This window comes from Lactuca virosa, chromosome 1, assembly GCF_052849685.1.
Source record: "Lactuca virosa cultivar CGN04683 chromosome 1, Lactuca_virosa_CGN04683_v6, whole genome shotgun sequence".
Lineage (NCBI taxonomy): Eukaryota > Viridiplantae > Streptophyta > Magnoliopsida > Asterales > Asteraceae > Lactuca > Lactuca virosa.
In genome coordinates this window covers 262,129,790-262,153,298 of record NC_136426.1, presented here as the reverse complement: position 1 = coordinate 262,153,298, position 23,509 = coordinate 262,129,790, and the positions used below count along the sequence as shown (strand labels likewise).

The window sequence follows — 23,509 nt, the reverse complement described above, 5'->3', positions numbered from 1 at the left end:
AACGGAGGCCACCCGAGCATAGAAATAGCAAGAAAAAAAAAACAAAAAAAAACCGCACGTAAAATCTAAAAAAAACGCAAACGGACAACGAAAAAGGGGGGGTGCAACACGAGGACTTCCCAGGGGGTCACCCATCCTAGTACTACTCTCGCCCAAGCACGCTTAACTGTGGAGTTCTGATGGGATCCGGTGCATTAGTGCTGGTATGATCGCACCCGAAATACTATCCATGCTTATTGCTTTTATGTTTTAAAAGACGCAGAACCTCCTTTGTTTTCGTACGCGAGGTGTGGGACCCACGTGACCGATTGGCTCCGTTCCAAAAATACGAAAACCATCAACCATGAAGCGGTGGCCACCCGAGCATAGAAATAGCAAGAAAGAAAACAAAAAAAACCGCACGTAAAATCAAAAAAACGCAAACGGACAACGAAAAAGGGGGGGTGCAACACGAGGACTTCCCAGGGGGTCACCCATCCTAGTACTACTCCCTAGTACTACTCTCGCCCAAGCACGCTTAACTGCGGAGTTCTGATGGGATCCGGTGCATTAGTGCTGGTATGATAACACCCGAAATACTATCCATGCTTATTGCTTTTATGCCTTAAAAGACGCAGAACCTCCTTTGTTTTCGTACGCGAGGCGTGGGACCCACGTGACCGATCGGCTCCGTTCCAAAAATACGAAGACCATGAACCATGAAACGGAGGCCACCCGAGCATAGAAATAGCAAGAAAGAAAAAAAAAACAAAAAAAACCGCACGTAAAATCTAAAAAAACGCAAACGGACAACGAAAAAAGGGGGTGCAACACGAGGACTTCCCAGGGGGTCACCCATCCTAGTACTACTCTCGCCCAAGCACGCTTAACTGCGGAGTTCTGATGGGATCCGGTGTATTAGTGCTAGTATGATCGCACCCGAAATACTATCCATGCTTATTGCTTGTATGTCTTAAAAGACGCAGAACCTCCTTTGTTTTCGTACGCGAGGCGTGGGACCCACGTGACCGATCGGCTCCGTTCCAAAAATACGAAGACCATGAACCATGAAACGGAGGCCACCCGAGCATAGAAATAGCAACAAAAAAAAAACAAAAAAAAACCGCACGTAAAATCTAAAAAAAAGGAAACGGACAACGAAAAAGGGGGGGTGCAACACGAGGACTTCCCAGGGGGTCACCCATCCTAGTACTACTCTCGCCCAAGCACGCTTAACTGTTGAGTTCTGATGGGATCCGGTGCATTAGTGCTGGTATGATCGCACCCGAAATATTATCCATGCTTATTGCTTTTATGTCTTAAAAGACGCAGAACCTCCTTTGTTTTCGTACGCGAGACGTGGGACCCACGTGACCGATCGGCTCCGTTCCAAAAATACGAAAACCATCAACCATGAAGCGGTGGCCACCCGAGCATAGAAATAGCAAGAAAGAAAACAAAAAAAAAACCGCACGTAAAATCTAAAAAAACGCAAACGGGCAACGAAAAAGGAGGGGGGGGGGGTGCAACACGAGGACTTCCCAGGGGGTCACCCATCCTAGTACTACTCTCGCCCAAGCACGCTTAATTGCGGAGTTCTGATGGGATCCGGTGCATTAGTGCTGGTATGATAGCACCCGAAATACTATCCATGCTTATTGCTTTTATGTCTTAAAAGACGCAGAACCTCCTTTGTTTTCGTACGCGAGGCGTGGGACCCACGTGACCGATCGGCTCCGTTCCAAAAATACGAAAACCGTCAACCATGAAGCGGAGGCCACCCGAGCATACAAATAGCAAGAAAGAAAAAAAACAAAAAAAAACCGCACGTAAAATCTAAAAAAAACGCAAACGGACAACGAAAAAGGGGGGGTGCAACACGAGGACTTCCCAGGGGGTCACCCATCCTCGTACTATTCTCGCCCAAGCACGCTTAACTGCGGAGTTCTGATGGGATCCGGTGCATTAGTGCTGGTATGATCGCACCCGAAATACTATCCATGCTTGTTGCTTTTATGTTTTAAAAGACGTAGAACCTCCTTTGTTTTCGTACGCGAGGCGTGGGACCCACGTGACCGATCGGCTCCGTTCCAAAAATACGAAAACCATCAACCATGAAGCGGTGGCCACCCGAGCATAGAAATAGCAAGAAAGAAAACAAAAAAAAACCGCACGTAAAATCTAAAAAAACGCAAACGGACAACGAAAAAGGGGGGGTGCAACACGAGGACTTCCCAGGGGGTCACCCATCCTAGTACTACTCTCGCCCAAGCACGCTTAACTGCGGAGTTCTGATGGGATCCGGTGCATTAGTGCTGGTATGATCGCTCCCGAAATACTATCCATGCTTATTGCTTTTATTTCTTAAAAGACGCAGAACCTCCTTTGTTTTCGTACGCGAGGCGTGGAACCCACGTGACCGATCGGCTCCGTTCCAAAAATACGAAAACCATCAACCATGAAGCGGAGGCCACCCGAGCATAGAAATAGCAAGAAAGAAAAAAAAACAAAATAAAACCGCACGTAAAATCTAAAAAAACGCAAACGGACAACGAAAAAGGGGGATGCAACATGAGGACTTCCCAGGGGGTCACCCATCCTAGTACTACTCTCGCCCAAGCACGCTTAACTGCGGAGTTCTGATGGGATCCGGTGCATTAGTGCTGGTATGATCGCACCCGAAATACTATCCATGCTTATTGCTTGTATGTCTTAAAATACGCAGAACCTCCTTTGTTTTCGTACGCGAGGCGTGGGACCCACGTGACTGATCGGCTCCGTTCCAAAAATACGAAGACCATGAACCATGAAACGGAGGCCACCCGAGCATAGAAATAGCAAGAAAAACAAAACAAAAAAAAAACCGCACGTAAAATCTAAAAAAACGCAAACGGACAACGAAAAAGGGGGGGTGCAACACGAGGACTTCCCAGGGGGTCACCCATCCTAGTACTACTCTCGCCCAAGCACGCTTAACTGTGGAGTTCTGATGGGATCCGGTGCATTAGTGCTGGTATGATCACACCCGAAATACTATCCATGCTTATTGCTTTTATGTCTTAAAAGACGCAGAACCTCCTTTGTTTTCGTACGGGAGACGTGGGACCCACGTGACCGATCGGCTCCGTTCCAAAAATACGAAAACCATCAACCATGAAGCGGTGGCCACCCGAGCATAGAAATAGCAAGAAAGAAAACAAAAAAAAACCGCACGTAAAATCTAAAAAAACGCAAACGGGCAACGAAAAAGGGGGGGGGGGGGTGCAACACGAGGACTTCCCAGGGGATCACCTATCCTAGTACTACTCTCGCCCAAGCACGCTTAACTGCGGAGTTCTGATGCGATCCAGTGCATTAGTGCTGGTATGATCGCACCCGAAATACTATCCATGCTTATTGCTTGTATGTCTTAAAAGACGCAGAACCTCCTTTGTTTTCGTACGCGAGGCGTGGGACCCACGTGACCGATCGGCTCCGTTCCAAAAATACGAAGACCATGAACAATGAAACGGAGGCCACCCGAGCATAGAAATAGCAAGAAAAAAAAACAAAAAAAAACCGCACGTAAAATCTAAAAAAACGCAAACGGACAACGAAAAAGGGGGGGTGCAACACGAGGACTTCCCAGGGGGTCACCCATCCTAGTACTACTCTCGCCCAAGCACGCTTAACTGTGGAGTTCTGATGGGATCCGGTGCATTAGTGCTGGTATGATCGCACCCGAAATACTATCCATGCTTATTGCTTGTATGTCTTAAAAGACGCAGAACCTCCTTTGTTTTCGTACGCGAGACGTGGGACCCACGTAACCGATCGGCTCCGTTCCAAAAATACGAAAACCATCAACCATGAAGCGGTGGCCACCCGAGCATAGAAATAGCAAGAAAGAAAACAAAAAAAACCGCACGTAAAATCTAAAAAAACGCAAACGGGCAACGAAAAAGGGGGGGTGTAACACGAGGACTTCCCAGGGGGTCACCCATACTAGTACTACTCTCGCCCAAGCACGCTTAACTGCGGAGTTCTGATGGGATCCGGTGCATTAGTGCTGGTATGATAGCACCCGAAATACTATCCATGTTTATTGCTTTTATGTCTTAAAAGACGCAGAACCTCCTTTGTTTTCGTACGCGAGGCGTGGGACCCACGTGACCGATCGGCTCCGTTCCAAAAATACGAAAACCTTCAACCATGAAGCGGAGGCCACCCGAGCATAGAAATAGCAAGAAAGAAAAAAAAACCGCACATGAAATCTAAAAAAACGCAAACGGACAACGAAAAAGGGGGGGTGCAACACGAGGACTTCCCAGGGGGTCACCCATCCTAGTACTACTCTCGCCCAAGCACGCTTAACTGCGGAGTTCTGATGGGATCCGGTGCATTAGTGCTGGAATGATCGCACCCGAAATACTATCCATGCTTATTGCTTTTATGTTTTAAAAGACGCAGAACCTCCTTTGTTTTCGTACGCGAGGCGTGGAACCCACGTGACCGATCGGCTCCGTTCCAAAAATACGAAAACCATCAACCATGAAGCGGAGGCCACCCGAGCATAGAAATAGCAAGAAAGAAAAAAAAACAAAAAAAAACCGCACGTAAAATCTAAAAAAACGCAAACAGACAACGAAAAAGGGGGTGCAACACGAGGACTTCCCAGGGGGTCACCCATCCTAGTACTACTCTCGCCCAAGCACGCTTAACTACGGAGTTCTGATGGGATCCGGTGCATTAGTGCTGGTATGATCGCACCCGAAATACTATCCATGCTTATTGCTTGTATGTCTTAAAAGACGCAGAACCTCCTTTGTTTTCGTACGCGAGGCGTGGGACCCACGTGACCGATCGGCTCCGTTCCAAAAATACGAAGACCATGAACCATGAAACGAAGGCCACCCGAGCATAGAAATAGCAAGAAAGAAAAAAAAACAAAAAAAAACCGCACGTAAAATCTAAAAAAACGCAAACGGACAACCAAAAAGGGGGGTGCAACACGAGGACTTCCCAGGGGGTCACCTATCCTAGTACTACTCTCGCCCAAGCACGCTTAACTGCGGAGTTCTGATGGGATCCGGTGCATTAGTGCTGGTATGATCGCACCCGAAATACTATCCATGCTTATTGCTTGTATGTCTTAAAAGACGCAGAACCTCCTTTGTTTTCGTACGCGAGGCGTGGGACCCACGTGACCGATCGGCTCCGTTCCAAAAATACGAAGACCATGAACCATGAAACGAAGGCCACCCGAGCATAGAAATAGCAAGAAAGAAAAAAAAACAAAAAAAAACCGCACGTAAAATCTAAAAAAACGCAAACGGACAACCAAAAAGGGGGGTGCAACACGAGGACTTCCCAGGGGGTCACCTATCCTAGTACTACTCTCGCCCAAGCACGCTTAACTGCGGAGTTCTGATGGGATCCGGTGCATTAGTGCTGGTATGATCGCACCCGAAATACTATCCATGCTTATTGCTTGTATGTCTTAAAAGACGCAGAACCTCCTTTGTTTTCGTACGCGAGGCGTGGGACCCACGTGACCGATCAGCTCCGTTCCAAAAATACGAAGACCATCAACCATGAAGCGGAGGCCACCCGAGCATAGAAATAGCAAGAAAGAAAAAAAAACAAAAAAAAACCGCACGTAAAATCTAAAAAAACGCAAACGGACAACGAAAAAGGGGGGTGCAACACGAGGACTTCCCATGGGGTCACCCATCCTAGTACTACTCTCGCCCAAGCACGCTTAACTGCGGAGTTCTGATGGGATCCGGTGCATTAGTGCTGGTATGATCGCACCCGAAATACTGTCCATGCTTATTGCTTGTATGTCTTAAAAGACACAGAACCTCCTTTGTTTTCGTACGCGAGGCGTGGGACCCAAGTGACCGATCGGCTCCGTTCAAAAAATACGAAGACCATGAACCATGAAACGGAGGCCACCCGAGCATAGAAATAGCAAGAAAAAAAAAACAAAAAAAAAACGTACGTAAAATCTAAAAAAACGCAAACGGACAACGAAAAAAGGGGGGTGCAACACGACTTACCAGGGGGTCACCCATCCTAGTACTACTCTCGCCCAAGCACGCTTAACTGCGGAGTTCTGATGGGATCCGGTGCATTAGTGCTGGTATGATCGCACCCGAAATACTATCCATGCTTATTGCTTGTATGTCTTAAAAGACGCAGAACCTCCTTTGTTTTCGTACGCGAGGCGTGGGACCCACGTGACCGATCGGCTCCGTTCCAAAAATACGAAGACCATGAACCATGAAACGAAGGCCACCCGAGCATAGAAATAGCAAGAAAGAAAAAAAAACAAAAAAAAACCGCACGTAAAATCTAAAAAAACGCAAACGGACAACGAAAAAGAGGGGTGCAACACGAGGACTTCCCAGGGGGTCACCCATCCTAGTACTACTCTCGCCCAAGCACGCTTAACTGCGGAGTACTGATGGGATCCGGTGCATTAGTGCTGGTATGATCGCACCCGAAATACTGTCCATGCTTATTGCTTGTATGTCTTAAAAGACACAGATCCTCCTTTGTTTTCGTACGCGAGGCGTGGGACCCACGTGACCGATCGGCTCCGTTCCAAAAATACGAAGACCATGAACCATGAAACGGAGGCCACCCGAGCATAGAAATAGCAAGAAAAAAAAAACAAAAAAAAACCGCACGTAAAATCTAAAAAAACGCAAACGGACAACAAAAAGGGGGGGTGCAACACGAGGACTTCCCAGGGGGGTCACCCATCCTAGTACTACTCTCGCCCAAGCACGGTTAACTGCGGAGTTCTGATGGGATCCGGTGCATTAGTGCTGGTATGATCGCACCCGAAATACTATCCATGCTTATTGCTTTTATGTCTTAAAAGACGCAGAACCTCCTTTGTTTTCGTACGCGAGACGTGGGACCCACGTGACCGATCGGCTCCGTTCCAAAAATACGAAAACCATCAACCATGAAGCGGTGGCCACCCGAGCATAGAAATAGCAAGAAAGAAAACAAAAAAAAACCGCACGTAAAATCTAAAAAAACGCAAACGGGCAACGAAAAGGGGGGGGGGTGCAACACGAGGACTTCCCAGGGGGTCACCCATCCTAGTACTACTCTCGCCCAAGCACGCTTAACTGCGGAGTTCTGATGGGATCCGGTGCATTAGTGTTGGTATGATAGCACCCAAAATACTATCCATGCTTATTGCTTTTATGTCTTAAAAGACGCAGAACCTCCTTTGTTTTCGTACGTGAGGCGTGGGACCCACGTGACCGATCGGCTCCGTTCCAAAAATACGAAAACCATCAACCATGAAGCGGTGGCCACCCGAGCATAGAAATAGCAAGAAAGAAAACAAAAAAAAACCGCACGTAAAATCTAAAAAAACGCAAACGGGCAACGAAAAAGGGGGGGGGGGGGTGCAACACGAGGACTTCCCAGGGGGTCACCCATCCTAGTACTACTCTCGCCCAAGCACGCTTAACTGCGGAGTTCTGATGGGATCCGGTGCATTAGTGTTGGTATGATAGCACCCAAAATACTATCCATGCTTATTGCTTTTATGTCTTAAAAGACGCAGAACCTCCTTTGTTTTCGTACGTGAGGCGTGGGACCCACGTGACCGATCGGCTCCGTTCCAAAAATACGAAAACCATCAACCATGAAGCGGTGGCCACCCGAGCATAGAAATAGCAAGAAAGAAAACAAAAAAAAAACCGCACGTAAAATCTAAAAAAACGCAAACGGACAACGAAAAAGGGGGGGTGCAACACGAGGACTTCCCAGGGGGTCACCCATCCTAGTACTACTCTCGCCCAAGCACGCTTAACTGTTGAGTTCTGATGGGATCCGGTGCATTAGTGCTGGTATGATCGCACCCGAAATACTATTCATGCTTATTGCTTTTATGTCTTAAAAGACGCAGAACCTCCTTTGTTTTCGTACGCGAGACGTGGGACCCACGTGACCGATCGGCTCCGTTCCAAAAATACGAAAACCATCAACCATGAAGCGGAGGCCACCCGAGCATAGAAAATAGCAACAAAAAAAAAAAACAAAAAAAAACCGCACGTAAAATCTAAAAAAAAGCAAACGGACAACGAAAAAGGGGGGGGGGTGCAACACGAGGACTTCCCAGGGGGTCACCCATCCTAATACTACTCTCGCCCAAGCACGCTTAACTGTTGAGTTCTGATGGGATCCGGTGCATTAGTGCTGGTATGATCGCACCCGAAATACTATCCATGCTTATTGCTTTTATGTCTTAAAAGACGCAGAACCTCCTTTGTTTTCGTACGCGAGACGTGGGACCCACGTGACCGATCGGCTCCGTTCCAAAAATACGAAAACCATCAACCATGAAGCGGTGGCCACCCGAGCATAGAAATAGCAAGAAAGAAAACAAAAAAAACCGCACGTAAAATCTAAAAAAACGCAAACGGGCAACGAAAAAGGGGGGGGGGGGGTGCAACACGAGGACTTCCCAGGGGGTCACCCATCCTAGTACTACTCTCGCCCAAGCACGCTTAATTGCGGAGTTCTGATGGGATCCGGTGCATTAGTGCTGGTATGATAGCACCCGAAATACTATCCATGCTTATTGCTTTTATGTCTTAAAAGACGCAGAACCTCCTTTGTTTTCGTACGCGAGGCGTGGGACCCACGTGACCGATCGGCTCCGTTCCAAAAATACGAAAACCATCAACCATGAAGCGGAGGCCACCCGAGCATACAAATAGCAAGAAAGAAAAAAAACAAAAAAAAAACCGCACGTAAAATCTAAAAAAACGCAAACGGACAACGAAAAACGGGGGGTGCAACACGAGGACTTCCCTGGGGGTCACCCATCCTAGTACTATTCTCGCCCAAGCACGCTTAACTGCGGAGTTCTGATGGGATCCGGTGCATTAGTGCTGGTATGATCGCACCCGAAATACTATCCATGCTTGTTGCTTTTATGTTTTAAAAGACGCAGAACCTCCTTTGTTTTCGTACGCGAGGCGTGGGACCCACGTGACCGATCGGCTCCGTTCCAAAAATACGAAAACCATCAACCATGAAGCGGTGGCCACCCGAGCATAGAAATAGCAAGAAAGAAAACAAAAAAAAACCGCACGTAAAATCTAAAAAAACGCAAACGGACAACGAAAAAGGGGGGGTGCAACACGAGGACTTCCCAGGGGGTCACCCATCCTAGTACTACTCTCGCCCAAGCACGCTTAACTGCGGAGTTCTGATGGGATCCGGTGCATTAGTGCTGGTATGATCACACCCGAAATACTATCCATGCTTATTGCTTTTATGTCTTAAAAGACGCAGAACCTCCTTTGTTTTCGTACGCGAGACGTGGGACCCACGTGACCGATCGGCTCCGTTCCAAAAATACGAAAACCATCAACCGTGAAGCGGTGGCCACCCGAGCATAGAAATAGCAAGAAAGAAAAAAAAAAAAAAACCGCACGTAAAATCTAAAAAAACGCAAACGGGCAACGAAAAGGGGGGGGGGGGGTGCAACACGAGGACTTCCCAGGGGATCACCTATCCTAGTACTACTCTCGCCCAAGCACGCTTAACTGCGGAGTTCTGATGCGATCCGGTGCATTAGTGCTGGTATGATCGCACCCGAAATACTATCCATGCTTATTGCTTGTATGTCTTAAAAGACGCAGAACCTCCTTTGTTTTCGTACGCGAGGCGTGGGACCCACGTGATCGATCGGCTCCGTTCCAAAAATACGAAGACCATGAACCATGAAACGGAGGCCACCCGAGCATAGAAATAGCAAGAAAAAAAAAACAAAAAAAAACCGCACGTAAAATCTAAAAAAACGCAAACGGACAAAGAAAAAGGGGGGGTGCAACACGAGGACTTCCCAGGGGGTCACCCATCCTAGTACTACTCTCGCCCAAGCACGCTTAACTGTGGAGTTCTGATGGGTTCCGGTGCATTAGTGCTGGTATGATCGCACCCGAAATACTATCCATGCTTATTGCTTTTATGTTTTAAAAGACACAGAACCTCCTTTGTTTTCGTACGCGAGGCGTGGGACCCACGTGACCGATCGGCTCCGTTCCAAAAATACGAAAACCATCAACCATGAAGCGGTGGCCACCCGAGCATAGAAATAGCAAGAAAAAAAAAACAAAAAAAAACCGCACGTAAAATCTAAAAAAACGCAAACGGACAAAGAAAAAGGGGGGGTGCAACACGAGGACTTCCCAGGGGGTCACCCATCCTAGTACTACTCTCGCCCAAGCACGCTTAACTGTGGAGTTCTGATGGGTTCCGGTGCATTAGTGCTGGTATGATCGCACCCGAAATACTATCCATGCTTATTGCTTTTATGTTTTAAAAGACACAGAACCTCCTTTGTTTTCGTACGCGAGGCGTGGGACCCACGTGACCGATCGGCTCCGTTCCAAAAATACGAAAACCATCAACCATGAAGCGGTGGCCACCCGAGCATAGAAATAGCAAGAAAGAAAACAAAAAAAAACCGCACGTAAAATCTAAAAAAACGCAAACGGACAACGAAAAAGGGGGGGTGCAACACGAGGACTTCCCAGGGGGTCACCCATCCTAGTACTACTCCCTAGTACTACTCTCGCCCAAGCACGCTTAACTGCGGAGTTCTGATGGGATCCAGTGCATTAGTGCTGGTATGATAGCACCCGAAATACTATCCATGCTTATTGCTTTTATGCCTTAAAAGACGCAGAACCTCCTTTGTTTTCGTACGCGAGGCGTGGGACCCACGTGACCGATCGGCTCCGTTCCAAAAATACGAAGACCATGAACCATGAAACGGAGGCCACCCGAGCATAGAAATAGCAAGAAAGAAAAAAAAAACAAAAAAAAAACCGCACGTAAAATCTAAAAAAACGCAAACGGACAACGAAAAAAGGGGGTGCAACACAAGGACTTCCCAGGGGGTCACCCATCCTAGTACTACTCTCGCCCAAGCACGCTTAACTGCGGAGTTCTGATGGGATCCAGTGCATTAGTGCTGGTATGATCGCACCCGAAATACTATCCATGCTTATTGCTTGTATGTCTTAAAAGACGCAGAACCTCCTTTGTTTTCGTACGCGAGGCGTGGGACCCACGTGACTGATCGGCTCCGTTCCAAAAATACGAAGACCATGAACCATGAAACGGAGCCCACCCGAGCATAGAAATAGCAACAAAAAAAAAACAAAAAAAAACCGCACGTAAAATCTAAAAAAACGCAAACGGACAACGAAAAAGGGGGGGTGCAACACGAGGACTTCCCAGGGGGTCACACATCCTAGTACTACTCTCGCCCAAGCACGCTTAACTGTGGAGTTCTGATGGGATCCGGTGCATTAGTGCTGGTATGATCGCACCCGAAATACTATCCATGCTTATTGCTTTTATGTCTTAAAAGACGCAGAACCTCCTTTGTTTTCGTACGCGAGACGTGGGACCCACGTGACCGATCGGCTCCGTTCCAAAAATACGAAAACCATCAACCATGAAGCGGTGGCCACCCGAGCATAGAAATAGCAAGAAAGAAAACAAAAAAAACCGCACGTAAAATCTAAAAAAACGCAAACGGGCAACGAAAAAAGGGGGGGGGGGGGGTGCAACACGAGGACTTCCCAGGGGGTCACCCATCCTAGTACTACTCTCGCCCAAGCACGCTTAATTGCGGAGTTCTGATGGGATCCGGTGCATTAGTGCTGGTATGATAGCACCCGAAATACTATCCATGCTTATTGCTTTTATGTCTTAAAAGACGCAGAACCTCCTTTGTTTTCGTACGCGAGGCGTGGGACCCACGTGACCGATCGGCTCCGTTCCAAAAATACGAAAACCATCAACCATGAAGCGGAGGCCACCCGAGCATACAAATAGCAAGAAAGAAAAAAAACAAAAAAAAACCGCACGTAAAATCTAAAAAAACGCAAACGGACAACGAAAAAGGGGGGGTGCAACACGAGGACTTCCCTGGGGGTCACCCATCCTAGTACTATTCTCGCCCAAGCACGCTTAACTGCGGAGTTCTGATGGGATCCGGTGCATTAGTGCTGGTATGATCGCACCCGAAATACTATCCATGCTTGTTGCTTTTATGTTTTAAAAGACGCAGAACCTCCTTTGTTTTCGTACGCGAGGCGTGGGACCCACGTGACCGATCGGCTCCGTTCCAAAAATACGAAAACCATCAACCATGAAGCGGTGGCCACCCGAGCATAGAAATAGCAAGAAAGAAAACAAAAAAAAACCGCACGTAAAATCTAAAAAAACGCAAACGGACAACGAAAAAGGGGGGGTGCAACACGAGGACTTCCCAGGGGGTCACCCATCCTAGTACTACTCTCGCCCAAGCACGCTTAACTGCGGAGTTATGATGGGATCCGGTGCATTAGTGCTGGTATGATCGCACCCGAAATACTATCCATGCTTATTGCTTTTATGTCTTAAAAGACGCAGAACCTCCTTTGTTTTCGTACGCGAGGCGTGGAACCCACGTGACCGATCGGCTCCGTTCCAAAAATACGAAAACCATCAACCATGAAGCGGAGGCCACCCGAGCATAGAAATAGCAAGAAAGAAAAAAAAAACAAAAAAAAACCGCACGTAAAATCTTAAAAAACGCAAACGGACAACGAAAAAGGGGGATGCAACACGAGGACTTCCCAGGGGGTCACCCATCCTAGTACTACTCTCGCCCAAGCACGCTTAACTGCGGAGTTCTGATGGGATCCGGTGCATTAGTGCTGGTATGATCGCACCCGAAATACTATCCATGCTTATTGCTTGTATGTCTTAAAAGACGCAGAACCTCCTTTGTTTTCGTACGCGAGGCGTGGGACCCACGTGACTGATCGGCTCCGTTCCAAAAATACGAAGAGCATGAACCATGAAACGGAGGCCACCCGAGCATAGAAATAGCAAGAAAAACAAAACAAAAAAAAACCGCACGTAAAATCTAAAAAAACGCAAACGGACAACGAAAAAGGGGGGGTGCAACACGAGGACTTCCCAGAGGGTCACCCATCCTAGTACTACTCTCGCCCAAGCACGCTTAACTGTGGAGTTCTGATGGGATCCGGTGCATTAGTGCTGGTATGATCACACCCGAAATACTATCCATGCTTATTGCTTTTATGTCTTAAAAGACGCAGAACCTCCTTTGTTTTCGTACGCGAGACGTGGGACCCACGTGACCGATCGGCTCCGTTCCAAAAATACGAAAACCATCAACCATGAAGCGGTGGCCACCCGAGCATAGAAATAGCAAGAAAGAAAACAAAAAAAAACCGCACGTAAAATCTAAAAAAACGCAAACGGGCAACGAAAAAGGGGGGGGTGCAACACGAGGACTTCCCAGGGGATCACCTATCCTAGTACTACTCTCGCCCAAGCACGCTTAACTGCGGAGTTCTGATGCGATCCGGTGCATTAGTGCTGGTATGATCGCACCCGAAATACTATCCATGCTTATTGCTTGTATGTCTTAAAAGACGCAGAACCTCCTTTGTTTTCGTACGCGAGGCGTGGGACCCACGTGACCGATCGGCTTCGTTCCAAAAATACGAAGACCATGAACCATTAAACGGAGGCCACCCGAGCATAGAAATAGCAAGAAAAAAAAACAAAAAAAAACCGCACGTAAAATCTAAAAAAACGCAAACAGACAACGAAAAAGGGGGGGGGGTGCAACACGAGGACTTCCCAGGGGGTCACCCATCCTAGTACTACTCTCGCCCAAGCACGCTTAACTGTGGAGTTCTGATGGGATCCGGTGAATTAGTGCTGGTATGATCGCACCCGAAATACTATCCATGCTTATTGCTTTTATGTCTTAAAAGACGCAGAACCTCCTTTGTTTTCGTACGCGAGACGTGCGACCCCCGTGACCGATCGGCTCCGTTCCAAAAATACGAAAACCATCAACCATGAAGCGGTGGCCACCCGAGCATAGAAATAGCAAGAAAGAAAACAAAAAAAACCGCACGTAAAATCTAAAAAAACGCAAACGGGCAACGAAAAAGGGGGGGTGTAACACGAGGACTTCCCAGGGGGTGACCCATACTAGTACTACTCTCGCCCAAGCACGCTTAACTGCGGAGTTCTGATGAGATCCGGTGCATTAGTGCTGGTATGATAGCACCCGAAATACTATCCATGCTTATTGCTTTTATGTCTTAAAAGACGCAGAACCTCCTTTGTTTTCGTACGCGAGGCGTGGGACCCACGTGACCGATCGGCTCCGTTCCAAAAATACGAAAACCTTCAACCATGAAGCGGAGGCCACCCGAGCATAGAAATAGCAAGAAAGAAAAAAAAACCGCACGTGAAATCTAAAAAAAACGCAAACGGACAACGAAAAAGGGGGGTGCAACACGAGGACTTCCCAGGGGGTCACCCATCCTAGTACTACTCTCGCCCAAGCACGCTTAACTGCAGAGTTCTGATGGGATCCGGTGCATTAGTGCTGGTATGATCGCACTCGAAATACTATCCATGCTTATTGCTTTTATGTCTTAAAAGACGCAGAACCTCCTTTGTTTTCGTACGCGAGGCGTGGGATCCACGTGACCGATGGGCTCCGTTCCAAAAATACGAAAACCATCAACCATGAAGCGGAGGCCACCCGAGCATAGAAATAGCAAGAAAGAAAAAAAACAAAAAAAAAACCGCACGTAAAATCTAAAAAAACGCAAACGGACAACGAAAAAGGGGGGTGCAACACAAGGACTTCCCAAGGGGTCACCCATCCTAGTAGTACTCTCGCCCAAGCACGCTTAACTGCGGAGTTCTGATGCGATCTGGTGCATTAGTGCTGGTATGATCGCACCCGAAATACTATCCATGCTTATTGCTTGTATGTCTAAAAAGACGCAGAACCTCCTTTGTTTTCGTACGCGAGGCGTGGGACCCACGTGACCGATCGGCTCCGTTCCAAAAATACGAAGACCATGAACCATGAAACGGAGGCCACCCGAGCATAGAAATAGCAAGAAAGAAAAAAAAAACAAAAAAAAACCGCACGTAAAATCTAAAAAAACGCAAACGGACAACGAAAAAGGGGGTGCAACACGAGGACTTCCCAGGGGGTCACCCATCCTAGTACTACTCTCACCCAAGCACGCTTCACTGCGGAGTTCTGATGGGATCCGGTGCATTAGTGCTGGTATGATCACACCCGAAATACTATCCATGCTTATTGCTTTTATGTCTTAAAAGACGCAGAACCTCCTTTGTTTTCGTACGCGAGGCGTGGGACCCACGTGACCGATCGGCTCCGTTCCAAAAATACGAAAACCATCAACCATGAAGCGGAGGCCACCCGAGCATACAAATAGCAAGAAAGAAAAAAAAACAAAAAAAAAACCGCACGTAAAATCTAAAAAAACGCAAACGGACAACGAAAAAAGGGGGGGTGCAACACGAGGACTTACCAGGGGGTCACCTATCCTAGTAGTACTCTCGCCCAAGCACGCTTAACTGCGGAGTTCTGATGGGATCCGGTGCATTAGTGCTGGTATGATCGCACCCGAAATACTATCCATGCTTATTGCTTTTATGTCTTAAAAGACGCAGAACCTCCTTTGTTTTCGTGCGCGAGGCGTGGAACCCACGTGACCGATCGGCTCCGTTCCAAAAATACGAAAACCATCAACCATGAAGCGGAGGCCACCCGAGCATAGAAATAGCAAGAAAGAAAAAAAAACAAAAAAAACCTAACGTAAAATCTAAAAAAACGCAAACGGACAACGAAAAATGGGGGTGCAACACGAGGACTTCCCAGGGGGTCACCCATCCTAGTACTACTCTCGCCCAAGCACGCTTAACTACGGAGTTCTGATGGGATCCGGTGCATTAGTGCTGGTATGATCGCACCCGAAATACTATCCATGCTTATTGCTTGTATGTCCTAAAAGACGCAGAACCTCCTTTGTTTTCGTACGCGAGGCGTGGGACCCACGTGACCGATCGGCTCCGTTCCAAAAATACGAAGACCATGAACCATGAAACGAAGGCCACCCGAGCATAGAAATAGCAAGAAAGAAAAAAAAACAAAAAAAACCGCACGTAAAATTTAAAAAAACGCAAACGGACAACGAAAAAGGGGGGTGCAACACGAGGACTTCCCAGGGGGTCACCTATCCTAGTACTACTCTCGCCCAAGCACGCTTAACTGCGGAGTTCTGATGGGATCCGGTGCATTAGTGCTGGTATGATCGCACCCGAATTAGTATCCATGCTTATTGCTTGTATGTCTTAAAAGACGCAGAACCTCCTTTGTTTTCGTACGAGAGGCGTGGGACCCACGTGACCGATCAGCTCCGTTCCAAAAATACGAAGACCATCAACCATGAAGCGGAGGCCACCCGAGCATAGAAATAGCAAGAAAGAAAAAAAAACAAAAAAAAAACCGCACGTAAAATCTAAAAAAACGCAAACGGACAACGAAAAAGGGGGGTGCAACACGAGGACTTCCCATGGGGTCACCCATCCTAGTACTACTCTCGCCCAAGCACGCTTAACTGCGGAGTTCTGATGGGATCCGGTGCATTAGTGCTGGTATGATCGCACCCGAAATACTGTCCATGCTTATTGCTTGTATGTCTTAAAAGACACAGAACCTCCTTTGTTTTCGTACGCGAGGCGTGGGACCCACGTGACCGATCGGCTCCGTTCAAAAAATACGAAGACCATGAACCATGAAACGGAGGCCACCCGAGCATAGAAATAGCAAGAAAAAAAAACAAAAAAAAACGCACGTAAAATCTAAAAAAACGCAAACGGACAACGAAAAAAGGGGGGTGCAACACGACTTACCAGGGGGTCACCCATCCTAGTACTATTCTCGCCCAAGAACGCTTAACTGCGGAGTTCTGATGAGATCCGGTGCATTAGTGCTGGTATGATCGCAACCGAAATACTATCCATGCTTATTGCTTTTATGTCTTAAAAGACGCAGAACCTCCTTTGTTTTCGTACGCGAGACGTGGAACCCACGTGACCGATCGGCTCCGTTCCAAAAATACGAAAACCATCAACCGTGAAGCGGAGGCCACCCGAGCATAGAAATAGCAAGAAAGAAAAAAAAACAAAAAAAAACCGCACGTAAAATCTAAAAAAACGCAAACGGACAACGAAAAAGGGGGGTGCAACACGAGGACTTCCCAGGGGGTCACCCATCCTAGTACTACTCTCGCCCAAGGACGCTTAACTGCGGAGTTCTGATGGGATCCGGTGCATTAGTGCTGGTATGATCGCACCCGAAATACTATCCATGCTTATTGCTTGTATGTCTTAAAAGACGCAGAACCTCCTTTGTTTTCGTACGCGAGGCGTGGGACCCACGTGACCGATCGGCTCCGTTCCAAAAATACGAAGACCATGAACCATGAAACGAAGGCCACCCGAGCATAGAAATAGCAAGAAAGAAAAAAAAACAAAAAAAAACCGCACGTAAAATCTAAAAAAACGCAAACGGACAACGAAAAAGGGGGGTGCAACACGAGGACTTCCCAGGGGGTCACCCATCCTAGTACTACTCTCGCCCAAGCACGCTTAACTGCGGAGTACTGATGGGATCCGGTGCATTAGTGCTGGTATGATCGCACCAGAAATACTGTCCATGCTTATTGCTTGTATGTCTTAAAAGACACAGAACCTCCTTTGTTTTCGTACGCGAGGCGTGGGACCCACGTGACCGATCGGCTCCGTTCCAAAAATACGAAGACCATGAACCATGAAACGGAGGCCACCCGAGCATAGAAATAGCAAGAAAAAAAAACAAAAAAAACCGCACGTAAAATCTAAAAAAACGCAAACGGACAACGAAAAAGGGGGGTGCAACACGAGGACTTCCCAGGGGGTCACCCATCCTAGTACTACTCTCGCCCAAGCACGCTTAACTGCGAAGTTCTGATGGGATCCGGTGCATTAGTGCTGGTATGATCGCACCCGAAATACTATCCATGCTTATTGCTTTTATGTCTTAAAAGACGCAGAACCTCCTTTGTTTTCGTACGCGAGACGTGGGACCCACGTGACCGATCGGCTCCGTTCCAAAAATACGAAAACCATCAACCATGAAGCGGTGGCCACCCGAGCATAGAAATAGCAAGAAAGAAAACAAAAAAAAACCGCACGTAAAATCTAAAAAAACGCAAACGGGCAACCAAAAAGGGGGGGGGGGGTGCAACACGAGGACTTCCCAGGGGGTCACCCATCCTAGTACTACTCTCGCCCAAGCACGCTTAACTGCGGAGTTCTGATGGGATCCGGTGCATTAGTGTTGGTATGATAGCACCCAAAATACTATCCATGCTTATTGCTTTTATGTCTTAAAAGACGCAGAACCTCCTTTGTTTTCGTACGCGAGGCGTGGAACCCACGTGACCGATCGGCTCCGTTCCAAAAATACGAAAACCATCAACCATGAAGCGGAGGCCACCCGAGCGTAGAAATAGCAAGAAAGAAAAAAAAACAAAAAAAACCGCACGTAAAATCTAAAAAAACGCAAACGGACAACGAAAAAGGGGGGTGCAACACGAGGACTTCCCAGGGGGTCACCCATCCTAGTACTACTCTCGCCCAAGCACGCTTAACTGCGGAGTTCTGATGGGATCCGGTGCATTAGTGCTGGTATGATCGCACCCGAAATACTATCCATGCTTATTGCTTGTATGTCTTAAAAGACGCAGAACCTCCTTTGTTTTCGTACGCGAGGCGTGGTACCCACGTGACCGATCGGCTCCGTTCCAAAAATACAAAGACCATGAACCATGAAACGAAGGTCACCCGACCATAGAAATAGCAAGAAAGAAAAAAAAACAAAAAAAAAACCGCACGTAAAATCTAAAAAAACGCAAACGGACAACGAAAAAGGGGGGGTGCAACACGAGGACTTCCCAGGGGGTCACCCATCCTAGTACTACTCTCGCCCAAGCACGCATAACTGCGGAGTTCTGATGGGATCCGGTGCATTAGTGCTGGTATGATCGCACCCGAATTACTATCCATGCTTATTGCTTGTATGTCTTAAAAGACGCAGAACCTCCTTTGTTTTCGTACGCGAGGCGTGGGACCCACGTGACCGATCAGCTCCGTTCCAAAAATACGAAGACCATCAACCATGAAGCGGAGGCCACCCGAGCATAGAAATAGCAAGAAAGAAAAAAAAACAAAAAAAAACCGCACGTAAAATCTAAAAAAACGCAAACGGACAACGAAAAAGGGGGGTGCAACACGAGGACTTCCCATGGGGTCACCCATCCTAGTACTACTCTCGCCCAAGCACGCTTAACTGCGGAGTTCTGATGGGATCCGGTGCATTAGTGCTGGTATGATCGCACCCGAAATACTGTCCATGCTTATTGCTTGTATGTCTTAAAAGACACAGAACCTCCTTTGTTTTCGTACGCGAGGCGTGGGACCCACGTGACCGATCGGCTCCGTTCAAAAAATACGAAGACCATGAACCATGAAACGGAGGCCACCCGAGCATAGAAATAGCAAGAAAAAAAAACAAAAAAAAACCGCACGTAAAATCTAAAAAAACGCAAACGGACAACGAAAAAAGGGGGGTGCAACACGACTTACCAGGGGGTCACCCATCCTAGTACTACTCTCGCCCAAGCACGCTTAACTGCGGAGTTCTGATGAGATCCGGTGCATTAGTGCTGGTATGATCGCACCCGAAATACTATCCATGCTTATTGCTTTTATGTCTTAAAAGACGCAGAACCTCCTTTGTTTTCGTACGCGAGACGTGGAACCCACGTGACCGATCGGCTCCGTTCCAAAAATACGAAAACCATCAACCATGAAGCGGAGGCCACCCGAGCATAGAAATAGCAAGAAAGAAAAAAAAACAAAAAAAAACCGCACGTAAAATCTAAAAAAACGCAAACGGACAACGAAAAAGGGGGGTGCAACACGAGGACTTCCCAGGGGGTCACCCATCCTAGTACTACTCTCGCCCAAGGACGCTTAACTGCGGAGTTCTGATGGGATCCGGTGCATTAGTGCTGGTATGATCGCACCCGAAATACTATCCATGCTTATTGCTTGTATGTCTTAAAAGACGCAGAACCTCCTTTGTTTTCGTACGCGAGGCGTGGGACCCACGTGACCGATCGGCTCCGTTCCAAAAATACGAAGACCATGAACCATGAAACGAAGGCCACCCGAGCATAGAAATAGCAAGAAAGAAAAAAAAAACAAAAAAAAACCGCACGTAAAATCTAAAAAAACGCAAACGGACAACGAAAAAGGGGGGTGCAACACGAGGACTTCCCAGGGGGTCACCCATCCTAGTACTACTCTCGCCCAAGCACGCTTAACTGCGGAGTACTGATGGGATCCGGTGCATTAGTGCTGGTATGATCGCACCAGAAATACTGTCCATGCTTATTGCTTGTATGTCTTAAAAGACACAGAACCTCCTTTGTTTTCGTACGCGAGGCGTGGGACCCACGTGACCGATCGGCTCCGTTCCAAAAATACGAAGACCATGAACCATGAAACGGAGGCCACCCGAGCATAGAAATAGCAAGAAAAAAAAAACAAAAAAAAACCGCACGTAAAATCTAAAAAAACGCAAACGGACAACGAAAAAGGGGGGGTGCAACACGAGGACTTCCCAGGGGGTCACCCATCCTAGTACTACTCTCGCCCAAGCACGCTTAACTGCGGAGTTCTGATGGGATCCGGTGCATTAGTGCTGGTATGATCGCACCCGAAATACTATCCATGCTTATTGCTTTTATGTCTTAAAAGACGCAGAACCTCCTTTGTTTTCGTACGCGAGACGTGGGACCCACGTGACCGATCGGCTCCGTTCCAAAAATACGAAAACCATCAACCATGAAGCGGTGGCCACCCGAGCATAGAAATAGCAAGAAAGAAAACAAAAAAAAACCGCACGTAAAATCTAAAAAAACGCAAACGGGCAACGAAAAAGGGGGGGGGGGGGGTGCAACACGAGGACTTCCCAGGGGGTCACCCATCCTAGTACTACTCTCGCCCAAGCACGCTTAACTGCGGAGTTCTGATGGGATCCGGTGCATTAGTGTTGGTATGATAGCACCCAAAATACTATCCATGCTTATTGCTTTTATGTCTTAAAAGACGCAGAACCTCCTTTGTTTTCGTACGCGAGGCGTGGGACCCACGTGACCGATCGGCTCCGTTCCAAAAATACGAAAACCTTCAACCATGAAGCGGAGGCCACCCAAGCATAGAAATAGCAAGAAAGAAAAAAAAACCGCACGTGAAATCTAAAAAAACGCAAACGGACAACGAAAAAGGGGGGTGCAACACGAGGACTTCCCAAGGGGTCACCCATCCTAGTACTACTCTCGCCCAAGCACGCTTAACTGCGGAGTTCTGATGGGATCCGGTGCATTAGTGCTGGTATGATCGCACCCGAAATACTATCAATGCTTATTGCTTTTATGTCTTAAAAGATGCAGAACCTCCTTTGTTTTCGTACGCGAGGCGTGGGACCCACGTGACCGATCAGCTCCGTTCCAAAAATACGAAGACCATCAACCATGAAGCGGAGCCCACCCGAGCATAGAAATAGCAAGAAAGAAAAAAAAAAACCGCACGTAAAATCTAAAAAAACGCAAACGGACAACGAAAAAGGGGGGTGCAACACGAGGACTTCCCATGGGGTCACCCATCCTAGTACTACTCTCGCCCAAGCACGCTTAACTGCGGAGTTCTGATGGGATCCGGTGCATTAGTGCTGGTATGATCGCACCCGAAATACTGTCCATGCTTATTGCTTGTATGTCTTAAAAGACACAGAACCTCCTTTGTTTTCGTACGCGAGGCGTGGGACCCACGTGACCGATCGGCTCCGTTCCAAAAATACGAAGACCATGAACCATGAAACGGAGGCCACCCGAGCATAGAAATAGCAAGAAAAAAAAAACAAAAAAAAACCGCACGTAAAATCTAAAAAAACACAAACGGACAACGAAAAAAGGGGGTGCAACACGAGGACTTACCAGGGGGTCACCCATCCTAGTACTACTCTCGCCCAAGCACGCTTAACTGCGGAGTTCTGATGGGATCCGGTGCATTAGTGCTGGTATGATCGCACCCGAAATACTATCCATGCTTATTGCTTTTATGTCTTAAAAGACGCAGAACCTCCTTTGTTTTCGTACGCGAGGCGTGGAACCCACGTGACCGATCGGCTCCGTTCCAAAAATACGAAAACCATCAACCATGAAGCGGAGGCCACCCGAGCATAGAAATAGCAAGAAAGAAAAAAAAACAAAAAAAACCGCACGTAAAATCTAAAAAAACGCAAACGGACAACGAAAAAGGGGGGTGCAACACGAGGACTTCCCAGGGGGTCACCCATCCTAGTACTACTCTCGCCCAAGCACGCTTAACTGCGGAGTTCTGATGGGATCCGGTGCATTAGTGCTGGTATGATCGCACCCGAAATACTATCCATGCTTATTGCTTGTATGTCTTAAAAGACGCAGAACCTCCTTTGTTTTCGTACGCGAGGCGTGGGACCCACGTGACCGATCGGCTCCGTTCCAAAAATACGAAGACCATGAACCATGAAACGAAGGTCACCCGAGCATAGAAATAGCAAGAAAGAAAAAAAAAACAAAAAAAAAACCGCACGTAAAATCTAAAAAAACGCAAATGGACAACGAAAAAGGGGGGGTGCAACACGAGGACTTCCCAGGGGGTCACCCATCCTAGTACTACTCTCGCCCAAGCACGCTTAACTGCAGAGTTCTGATGGGATCCGGTGCATTAGTGCTGGTATGATCGCACCCGAAATACTATCCATGCTTATTGCTTTTATGTCTTAAAAGACGCAGAACCTCCTTTGTTTTCGTACGCGAGGCGTGGAACCCACGTGACCGATCGGCTCCGTTCCAAAAATACGAAAACCATCAACCATGAAGCGGAGGCCACCCGAGCATAGAAATAGCAAGAAAGAAAAAAAAACAAAAAAAACCGCACGTAAAATCTAAAAAAACGCAAACGGACAACGAAAAAGGGGGGTGCAACACGAGGACTTCCCAGGGGGTCACCCATCCTAGTACTACTCTCGCCCAAGCACGGTTAACTGCGGAGTTCTGATGGGATCCGAAGCATTAGTGCTGGTATGATCGCACCCGAAATACTATCCATGCTTATTGCTTGTATGTCTTAAAAGACGCAGAACCTCCTTTGTTTTCGTACGCGAGGCGTGGGACCCACGTGACCGATCGGCTCCGTTCCAAAAATACGAAGACCATGAACCATGAAGCGAAGGTCACCCGAGCATAGAAATAGCAAGAAAGAAAAAAAAAACAAAAAAAAAACCGCACGTAAAATCTAAAAAAACGCAAACGGACAACGAAAAAGGGAGGGTGCAACACGACGACTTCCCAGGGGGTCACCCATCCTAGTACTACTCTCGCCCAAGCACGCTTAACTGCAGAGTTCTGATGGGATCCGGTGCATTAGTGCTGGTATGATCGCACCCGAAATACTATCCATGCTTATTGCTTTTATGTCTTAA

General features: G+C 47.6%; 66 non-coding genes and 2 pseudogenes across 66 annotated transcripts; all 68 read right to left on the bottom strand.

Moving 5' to 3' along the window:
- Nucleotides 1-98: 98 nt before the first annotated feature.
- Nucleotides 99-217, bottom strand: LOC145155571 (5S ribosomal RNA). The gene has a single exon (XR_013736004.1). It is a non-coding gene; the product is annotated as a 5S ribosomal RNA (ribosomal RNA).
- Nucleotides 218-440: 223 nt separating this feature from the next.
- LOC145151210 (5S ribosomal RNA) lies at nt 441-572 on the bottom strand (annotated as a pseudogene).
- A 229-nt stretch (nt 573-801) lies between these two features.
- Nucleotides 802-920, bottom strand: LOC145155361 (5S ribosomal RNA). Its single transcript, XR_013735806.1, has one exon. It is a non-coding gene; the product is annotated as a 5S ribosomal RNA (ribosomal RNA).
- Nucleotides 921-1,147: 227 nt separating this feature from the next.
- On the bottom strand, nt 1,148-1,266 carry LOC145146611 (5S ribosomal RNA). The gene has a single exon (XR_013727547.1). It is a non-coding gene; the product is annotated as a 5S ribosomal RNA (ribosomal RNA).
- Nucleotides 1,267-1,499: 233 nt separating this feature from the next.
- Nucleotides 1,500-1,618, bottom strand: LOC145146432 (5S ribosomal RNA). The gene has a single exon (XR_013727377.1). It is a non-coding gene; the product is annotated as a 5S ribosomal RNA (ribosomal RNA).
- Nucleotides 1,619-1,848: 230 nt separating this feature from the next.
- Nucleotides 1,849-1,967, bottom strand: LOC145143802 (5S ribosomal RNA). The gene has a single exon (XR_013724837.1). It is a non-coding gene; the product is annotated as a 5S ribosomal RNA (ribosomal RNA).
- A 225-nt stretch (nt 1,968-2,192) lies between these two features.
- Nucleotides 2,193-2,311, bottom strand: LOC145154855 (5S ribosomal RNA). Its single transcript, XR_013735321.1, has one exon. It is a non-coding gene; the product is annotated as a 5S ribosomal RNA (ribosomal RNA).
- Nucleotides 2,312-2,540: 229 nt separating this feature from the next.
- Nucleotides 2,541-2,659, bottom strand: LOC145145431 (5S ribosomal RNA). The gene has a single exon (XR_013726404.1). It is a non-coding gene; the product is annotated as a 5S ribosomal RNA (ribosomal RNA).
- Nucleotides 2,660-2,887: 228 nt separating this feature from the next.
- LOC145140779 (5S ribosomal RNA) lies at nt 2,888-3,006 on the bottom strand. The gene has a single exon (XR_013722283.1). It is a non-coding gene; the product is annotated as a 5S ribosomal RNA (ribosomal RNA).
- A 231-nt stretch (nt 3,007-3,237) lies between these two features.
- On the bottom strand, nt 3,238-3,356 carry LOC145149352 (5S ribosomal RNA). Its single transcript, XR_013730207.1, has one exon. It is a non-coding gene; the product is annotated as a 5S ribosomal RNA (ribosomal RNA).
- Nucleotides 3,357-3,582: 226 nt separating this feature from the next.
- LOC145155570 (5S ribosomal RNA) lies at nt 3,583-3,701 on the bottom strand. The gene has a single exon (XR_013736003.1). It is a non-coding gene; the product is annotated as a 5S ribosomal RNA (ribosomal RNA).
- A 224-nt stretch (nt 3,702-3,925) lies between these two features.
- LOC145147995 (5S ribosomal RNA) lies at nt 3,926-4,044 on the bottom strand. Its single transcript, XR_013728892.1, has one exon. It is a non-coding gene; the product is annotated as a 5S ribosomal RNA (ribosomal RNA).
- Nucleotides 4,045-4,264: 220 nt separating this feature from the next.
- Nucleotides 4,265-4,383, bottom strand: LOC145154884 (5S ribosomal RNA). The gene has a single exon (XR_013735353.1). It is a non-coding gene; the product is annotated as a 5S ribosomal RNA (ribosomal RNA).
- Nucleotides 4,384-4,611: 228 nt separating this feature from the next.
- LOC145152407 (5S ribosomal RNA) lies at nt 4,612-4,730 on the bottom strand. The gene has a single exon (XR_013732926.1). It is a non-coding gene; the product is annotated as a 5S ribosomal RNA (ribosomal RNA).
- A 229-nt stretch (nt 4,731-4,959) lies between these two features.
- LOC145137723 (5S ribosomal RNA) lies at nt 4,960-5,078 on the bottom strand. The gene has a single exon (XR_013721199.1). It is a non-coding gene; the product is annotated as a 5S ribosomal RNA (ribosomal RNA).
- A 229-nt stretch (nt 5,079-5,307) lies between these two features.
- On the bottom strand, nt 5,308-5,426 carry LOC145137715 (5S ribosomal RNA). The gene has a single exon (XR_013721197.1). It is a non-coding gene; the product is annotated as a 5S ribosomal RNA (ribosomal RNA).
- A 229-nt stretch (nt 5,427-5,655) lies between these two features.
- LOC145152848 (5S ribosomal RNA) lies at nt 5,656-5,774 on the bottom strand. Its single transcript, XR_013733371.1, has one exon. It is a non-coding gene; the product is annotated as a 5S ribosomal RNA (ribosomal RNA).
- Nucleotides 5,775-6,001: 227 nt separating this feature from the next.
- On the bottom strand, nt 6,002-6,117 carry LOC145150513 (5S ribosomal RNA). Its single transcript, XR_013731334.1, has one exon. It is a non-coding gene; the product is annotated as a 5S ribosomal RNA (ribosomal RNA).
- Nucleotides 6,118-6,346: 229 nt separating this feature from the next.
- LOC145135587 (5S ribosomal RNA) lies at nt 6,347-6,465 on the bottom strand. The gene has a single exon (XR_013719894.1). It is a non-coding gene; the product is annotated as a 5S ribosomal RNA (ribosomal RNA).
- A 226-nt stretch (nt 6,466-6,691) lies between these two features.
- LOC145147113 (5S ribosomal RNA) lies at nt 6,692-6,811 on the bottom strand. Its single transcript, XR_013728027.1, has one exon. It is a non-coding gene; the product is annotated as a 5S ribosomal RNA (ribosomal RNA).
- A 227-nt stretch (nt 6,812-7,038) lies between these two features.
- Nucleotides 7,039-7,157, bottom strand: LOC145146790 (5S ribosomal RNA). Its single transcript, XR_013727717.1, has one exon. It is a non-coding gene; the product is annotated as a 5S ribosomal RNA (ribosomal RNA).
- A 231-nt stretch (nt 7,158-7,388) lies between these two features.
- On the bottom strand, nt 7,389-7,507 carry LOC145146789 (5S ribosomal RNA). Its single transcript, XR_013727716.1, has one exon. It is a non-coding gene; the product is annotated as a 5S ribosomal RNA (ribosomal RNA).
- A 226-nt stretch (nt 7,508-7,733) lies between these two features.
- On the bottom strand, nt 7,734-7,852 carry LOC145146610 (5S ribosomal RNA). The gene has a single exon (XR_013727546.1). It is a non-coding gene; the product is annotated as a 5S ribosomal RNA (ribosomal RNA).
- Nucleotides 7,853-8,085: 233 nt separating this feature from the next.
- Nucleotides 8,086-8,204, bottom strand: LOC145148605 (5S ribosomal RNA). The gene has a single exon (XR_013729483.1). It is a non-coding gene; the product is annotated as a 5S ribosomal RNA (ribosomal RNA).
- A 230-nt stretch (nt 8,205-8,434) lies between these two features.
- On the bottom strand, nt 8,435-8,553 carry LOC145146431 (5S ribosomal RNA). Its single transcript, XR_013727376.1, has one exon. It is a non-coding gene; the product is annotated as a 5S ribosomal RNA (ribosomal RNA).
- Nucleotides 8,554-8,783: 230 nt separating this feature from the next.
- LOC145134891 (5S ribosomal RNA) lies at nt 8,784-8,902 on the bottom strand. The gene has a single exon (XR_013719413.1). It is a non-coding gene; the product is annotated as a 5S ribosomal RNA (ribosomal RNA).
- Nucleotides 8,903-9,127: 225 nt separating this feature from the next.
- LOC145153970 (5S ribosomal RNA) lies at nt 9,128-9,246 on the bottom strand. The gene has a single exon (XR_013734459.1). It is a non-coding gene; the product is annotated as a 5S ribosomal RNA (ribosomal RNA).
- Nucleotides 9,247-9,477: 231 nt separating this feature from the next.
- Nucleotides 9,478-9,596, bottom strand: LOC145148466 (5S ribosomal RNA). Its single transcript, XR_013729349.1, has one exon. It is a non-coding gene; the product is annotated as a 5S ribosomal RNA (ribosomal RNA).
- A 227-nt stretch (nt 9,597-9,823) lies between these two features.
- On the bottom strand, nt 9,824-9,942 carry LOC145144975 (5S ribosomal RNA). Its single transcript, XR_013725971.1, has one exon. It is a non-coding gene; the product is annotated as a 5S ribosomal RNA (ribosomal RNA).
- Nucleotides 9,943-10,169: 227 nt separating this feature from the next.
- Nucleotides 10,170-10,288, bottom strand: LOC145144974 (5S ribosomal RNA). Its single transcript, XR_013725970.1, has one exon. It is a non-coding gene; the product is annotated as a 5S ribosomal RNA (ribosomal RNA).
- Nucleotides 10,289-10,513: 225 nt separating this feature from the next.
- LOC145151240 (5S ribosomal RNA) lies at nt 10,514-10,645 on the bottom strand (annotated as a pseudogene).
- A 231-nt stretch (nt 10,646-10,876) lies between these two features.
- Nucleotides 10,877-10,995, bottom strand: LOC145136876 (5S ribosomal RNA). Its single transcript, XR_013720755.1, has one exon. It is a non-coding gene; the product is annotated as a 5S ribosomal RNA (ribosomal RNA).
- Nucleotides 10,996-11,222: 227 nt separating this feature from the next.
- On the bottom strand, nt 11,223-11,341 carry LOC145147323 (5S ribosomal RNA). Its single transcript, XR_013728230.1, has one exon. It is a non-coding gene; the product is annotated as a 5S ribosomal RNA (ribosomal RNA).
- Nucleotides 11,342-11,573: 232 nt separating this feature from the next.
- LOC145146430 (5S ribosomal RNA) lies at nt 11,574-11,692 on the bottom strand. Its single transcript, XR_013727375.1, has one exon. It is a non-coding gene; the product is annotated as a 5S ribosomal RNA (ribosomal RNA).
- Nucleotides 11,693-11,921: 229 nt separating this feature from the next.
- Nucleotides 11,922-12,040, bottom strand: LOC145134886 (5S ribosomal RNA). The gene has a single exon (XR_013719409.1). It is a non-coding gene; the product is annotated as a 5S ribosomal RNA (ribosomal RNA).
- Nucleotides 12,041-12,265: 225 nt separating this feature from the next.
- LOC145146116 (5S ribosomal RNA) lies at nt 12,266-12,384 on the bottom strand. The gene has a single exon (XR_013727067.1). It is a non-coding gene; the product is annotated as a 5S ribosomal RNA (ribosomal RNA).
- Nucleotides 12,385-12,614: 230 nt separating this feature from the next.
- Nucleotides 12,615-12,733, bottom strand: LOC145153912 (5S ribosomal RNA). The gene has a single exon (XR_013734403.1). It is a non-coding gene; the product is annotated as a 5S ribosomal RNA (ribosomal RNA).
- A 227-nt stretch (nt 12,734-12,960) lies between these two features.
- Nucleotides 12,961-13,079, bottom strand: LOC145144605 (5S ribosomal RNA). Its single transcript, XR_013725615.1, has one exon. It is a non-coding gene; the product is annotated as a 5S ribosomal RNA (ribosomal RNA).
- Nucleotides 13,080-13,305: 226 nt separating this feature from the next.
- LOC145148465 (5S ribosomal RNA) lies at nt 13,306-13,424 on the bottom strand. The gene has a single exon (XR_013729348.1). It is a non-coding gene; the product is annotated as a 5S ribosomal RNA (ribosomal RNA).
- Nucleotides 13,425-13,653: 229 nt separating this feature from the next.
- LOC145144293 (5S ribosomal RNA) lies at nt 13,654-13,772 on the bottom strand. The gene has a single exon (XR_013725304.1). It is a non-coding gene; the product is annotated as a 5S ribosomal RNA (ribosomal RNA).
- Nucleotides 13,773-13,996: 224 nt separating this feature from the next.
- LOC145149807 (5S ribosomal RNA) lies at nt 13,997-14,115 on the bottom strand. Its single transcript, XR_013730652.1, has one exon. It is a non-coding gene; the product is annotated as a 5S ribosomal RNA (ribosomal RNA).
- A 220-nt stretch (nt 14,116-14,335) lies between these two features.
- Nucleotides 14,336-14,454, bottom strand: LOC145144301 (5S ribosomal RNA). Its single transcript, XR_013725312.1, has one exon. It is a non-coding gene; the product is annotated as a 5S ribosomal RNA (ribosomal RNA).
- A 229-nt stretch (nt 14,455-14,683) lies between these two features.
- Nucleotides 14,684-14,802, bottom strand: LOC145149548 (5S ribosomal RNA). The gene has a single exon (XR_013730405.1). It is a non-coding gene; the product is annotated as a 5S ribosomal RNA (ribosomal RNA).
- A 229-nt stretch (nt 14,803-15,031) lies between these two features.
- LOC145145767 (5S ribosomal RNA) lies at nt 15,032-15,150 on the bottom strand. The gene has a single exon (XR_013726725.1). It is a non-coding gene; the product is annotated as a 5S ribosomal RNA (ribosomal RNA).
- A 232-nt stretch (nt 15,151-15,382) lies between these two features.
- On the bottom strand, nt 15,383-15,501 carry LOC145149652 (5S ribosomal RNA). Its single transcript, XR_013730505.1, has one exon. It is a non-coding gene; the product is annotated as a 5S ribosomal RNA (ribosomal RNA).
- Nucleotides 15,502-15,729: 228 nt separating this feature from the next.
- On the bottom strand, nt 15,730-15,848 carry LOC145152406 (5S ribosomal RNA). Its single transcript, XR_013732925.1, has one exon. It is a non-coding gene; the product is annotated as a 5S ribosomal RNA (ribosomal RNA).
- Nucleotides 15,849-16,076: 228 nt separating this feature from the next.
- LOC145137709 (5S ribosomal RNA) lies at nt 16,077-16,195 on the bottom strand. Its single transcript, XR_013721196.1, has one exon. It is a non-coding gene; the product is annotated as a 5S ribosomal RNA (ribosomal RNA).
- A 230-nt stretch (nt 16,196-16,425) lies between these two features.
- LOC145152847 (5S ribosomal RNA) lies at nt 16,426-16,544 on the bottom strand. Its single transcript, XR_013733370.1, has one exon. It is a non-coding gene; the product is annotated as a 5S ribosomal RNA (ribosomal RNA).
- A 225-nt stretch (nt 16,545-16,769) lies between these two features.
- LOC145151287 (5S ribosomal RNA) lies at nt 16,770-16,885 on the bottom strand. The gene has a single exon (XR_013732043.1). It is a non-coding gene; the product is annotated as a 5S ribosomal RNA (ribosomal RNA).
- A 229-nt stretch (nt 16,886-17,114) lies between these two features.
- LOC145141076 (5S ribosomal RNA) lies at nt 17,115-17,233 on the bottom strand. The gene has a single exon (XR_013722431.1). It is a non-coding gene; the product is annotated as a 5S ribosomal RNA (ribosomal RNA).
- Nucleotides 17,234-17,462: 229 nt separating this feature from the next.
- On the bottom strand, nt 17,463-17,581 carry LOC145145155 (5S ribosomal RNA). Its single transcript, XR_013726143.1, has one exon. It is a non-coding gene; the product is annotated as a 5S ribosomal RNA (ribosomal RNA).
- A 224-nt stretch (nt 17,582-17,805) lies between these two features.
- On the bottom strand, nt 17,806-17,924 carry LOC145156007 (5S ribosomal RNA). The gene has a single exon (XR_013736434.1). It is a non-coding gene; the product is annotated as a 5S ribosomal RNA (ribosomal RNA).
- A 230-nt stretch (nt 17,925-18,154) lies between these two features.
- Nucleotides 18,155-18,273, bottom strand: LOC145146788 (5S ribosomal RNA). Its single transcript, XR_013727715.1, has one exon. It is a non-coding gene; the product is annotated as a 5S ribosomal RNA (ribosomal RNA).
- A 228-nt stretch (nt 18,274-18,501) lies between these two features.
- Nucleotides 18,502-18,620, bottom strand: LOC145133801 (5S ribosomal RNA). Its single transcript, XR_013718770.1, has one exon. It is a non-coding gene; the product is annotated as a 5S ribosomal RNA (ribosomal RNA).
- A 231-nt stretch (nt 18,621-18,851) lies between these two features.
- LOC145143616 (5S ribosomal RNA) lies at nt 18,852-18,970 on the bottom strand. Its single transcript, XR_013724645.1, has one exon. It is a non-coding gene; the product is annotated as a 5S ribosomal RNA (ribosomal RNA).
- A 229-nt stretch (nt 18,971-19,199) lies between these two features.
- On the bottom strand, nt 19,200-19,318 carry LOC145152846 (5S ribosomal RNA). Its single transcript, XR_013733369.1, has one exon. It is a non-coding gene; the product is annotated as a 5S ribosomal RNA (ribosomal RNA).
- Nucleotides 19,319-19,544: 226 nt separating this feature from the next.
- LOC145150739 (5S ribosomal RNA) lies at nt 19,545-19,660 on the bottom strand. Its single transcript, XR_013731546.1, has one exon. It is a non-coding gene; the product is annotated as a 5S ribosomal RNA (ribosomal RNA).
- A 229-nt stretch (nt 19,661-19,889) lies between these two features.
- On the bottom strand, nt 19,890-20,008 carry LOC145141070 (5S ribosomal RNA). The gene has a single exon (XR_013722428.1). It is a non-coding gene; the product is annotated as a 5S ribosomal RNA (ribosomal RNA).
- A 230-nt stretch (nt 20,009-20,238) lies between these two features.
- Nucleotides 20,239-20,357, bottom strand: LOC145145154 (5S ribosomal RNA). Its single transcript, XR_013726142.1, has one exon. It is a non-coding gene; the product is annotated as a 5S ribosomal RNA (ribosomal RNA).
- A 227-nt stretch (nt 20,358-20,584) lies between these two features.
- Nucleotides 20,585-20,703, bottom strand: LOC145156108 (5S ribosomal RNA). The gene has a single exon (XR_013736533.1). It is a non-coding gene; the product is annotated as a 5S ribosomal RNA (ribosomal RNA).
- A 232-nt stretch (nt 20,704-20,935) lies between these two features.
- Nucleotides 20,936-21,054, bottom strand: LOC145146786 (5S ribosomal RNA). The gene has a single exon (XR_013727713.1). It is a non-coding gene; the product is annotated as a 5S ribosomal RNA (ribosomal RNA).
- Nucleotides 21,055-21,273: 219 nt separating this feature from the next.
- LOC145153424 (5S ribosomal RNA) lies at nt 21,274-21,392 on the bottom strand. The gene has a single exon (XR_013733933.1). It is a non-coding gene; the product is annotated as a 5S ribosomal RNA (ribosomal RNA).
- A 221-nt stretch (nt 21,393-21,613) lies between these two features.
- LOC145152845 (5S ribosomal RNA) lies at nt 21,614-21,732 on the bottom strand. The gene has a single exon (XR_013733368.1). It is a non-coding gene; the product is annotated as a 5S ribosomal RNA (ribosomal RNA).
- Nucleotides 21,733-21,958: 226 nt separating this feature from the next.
- On the bottom strand, nt 21,959-22,077 carry LOC145144334 (5S ribosomal RNA). The gene has a single exon (XR_013725345.1). It is a non-coding gene; the product is annotated as a 5S ribosomal RNA (ribosomal RNA).
- A 228-nt stretch (nt 22,078-22,305) lies between these two features.
- Nucleotides 22,306-22,424, bottom strand: LOC145156097 (5S ribosomal RNA). Its single transcript, XR_013736522.1, has one exon. It is a non-coding gene; the product is annotated as a 5S ribosomal RNA (ribosomal RNA).
- A 232-nt stretch (nt 22,425-22,656) lies between these two features.
- On the bottom strand, nt 22,657-22,775 carry LOC145155093 (5S ribosomal RNA). Its single transcript, XR_013735551.1, has one exon. It is a non-coding gene; the product is annotated as a 5S ribosomal RNA (ribosomal RNA).
- A 228-nt stretch (nt 22,776-23,003) lies between these two features.
- On the bottom strand, nt 23,004-23,122 carry LOC145147056 (5S ribosomal RNA). Its single transcript, XR_013727972.1, has one exon. It is a non-coding gene; the product is annotated as a 5S ribosomal RNA (ribosomal RNA).
- A 232-nt stretch (nt 23,123-23,354) lies between these two features.
- LOC145146735 (5S ribosomal RNA) lies at nt 23,355-23,473 on the bottom strand. The gene has a single exon (XR_013727665.1). It is a non-coding gene; the product is annotated as a 5S ribosomal RNA (ribosomal RNA).
- Nucleotides 23,474-23,509: the final 36 nt, after the last annotated feature.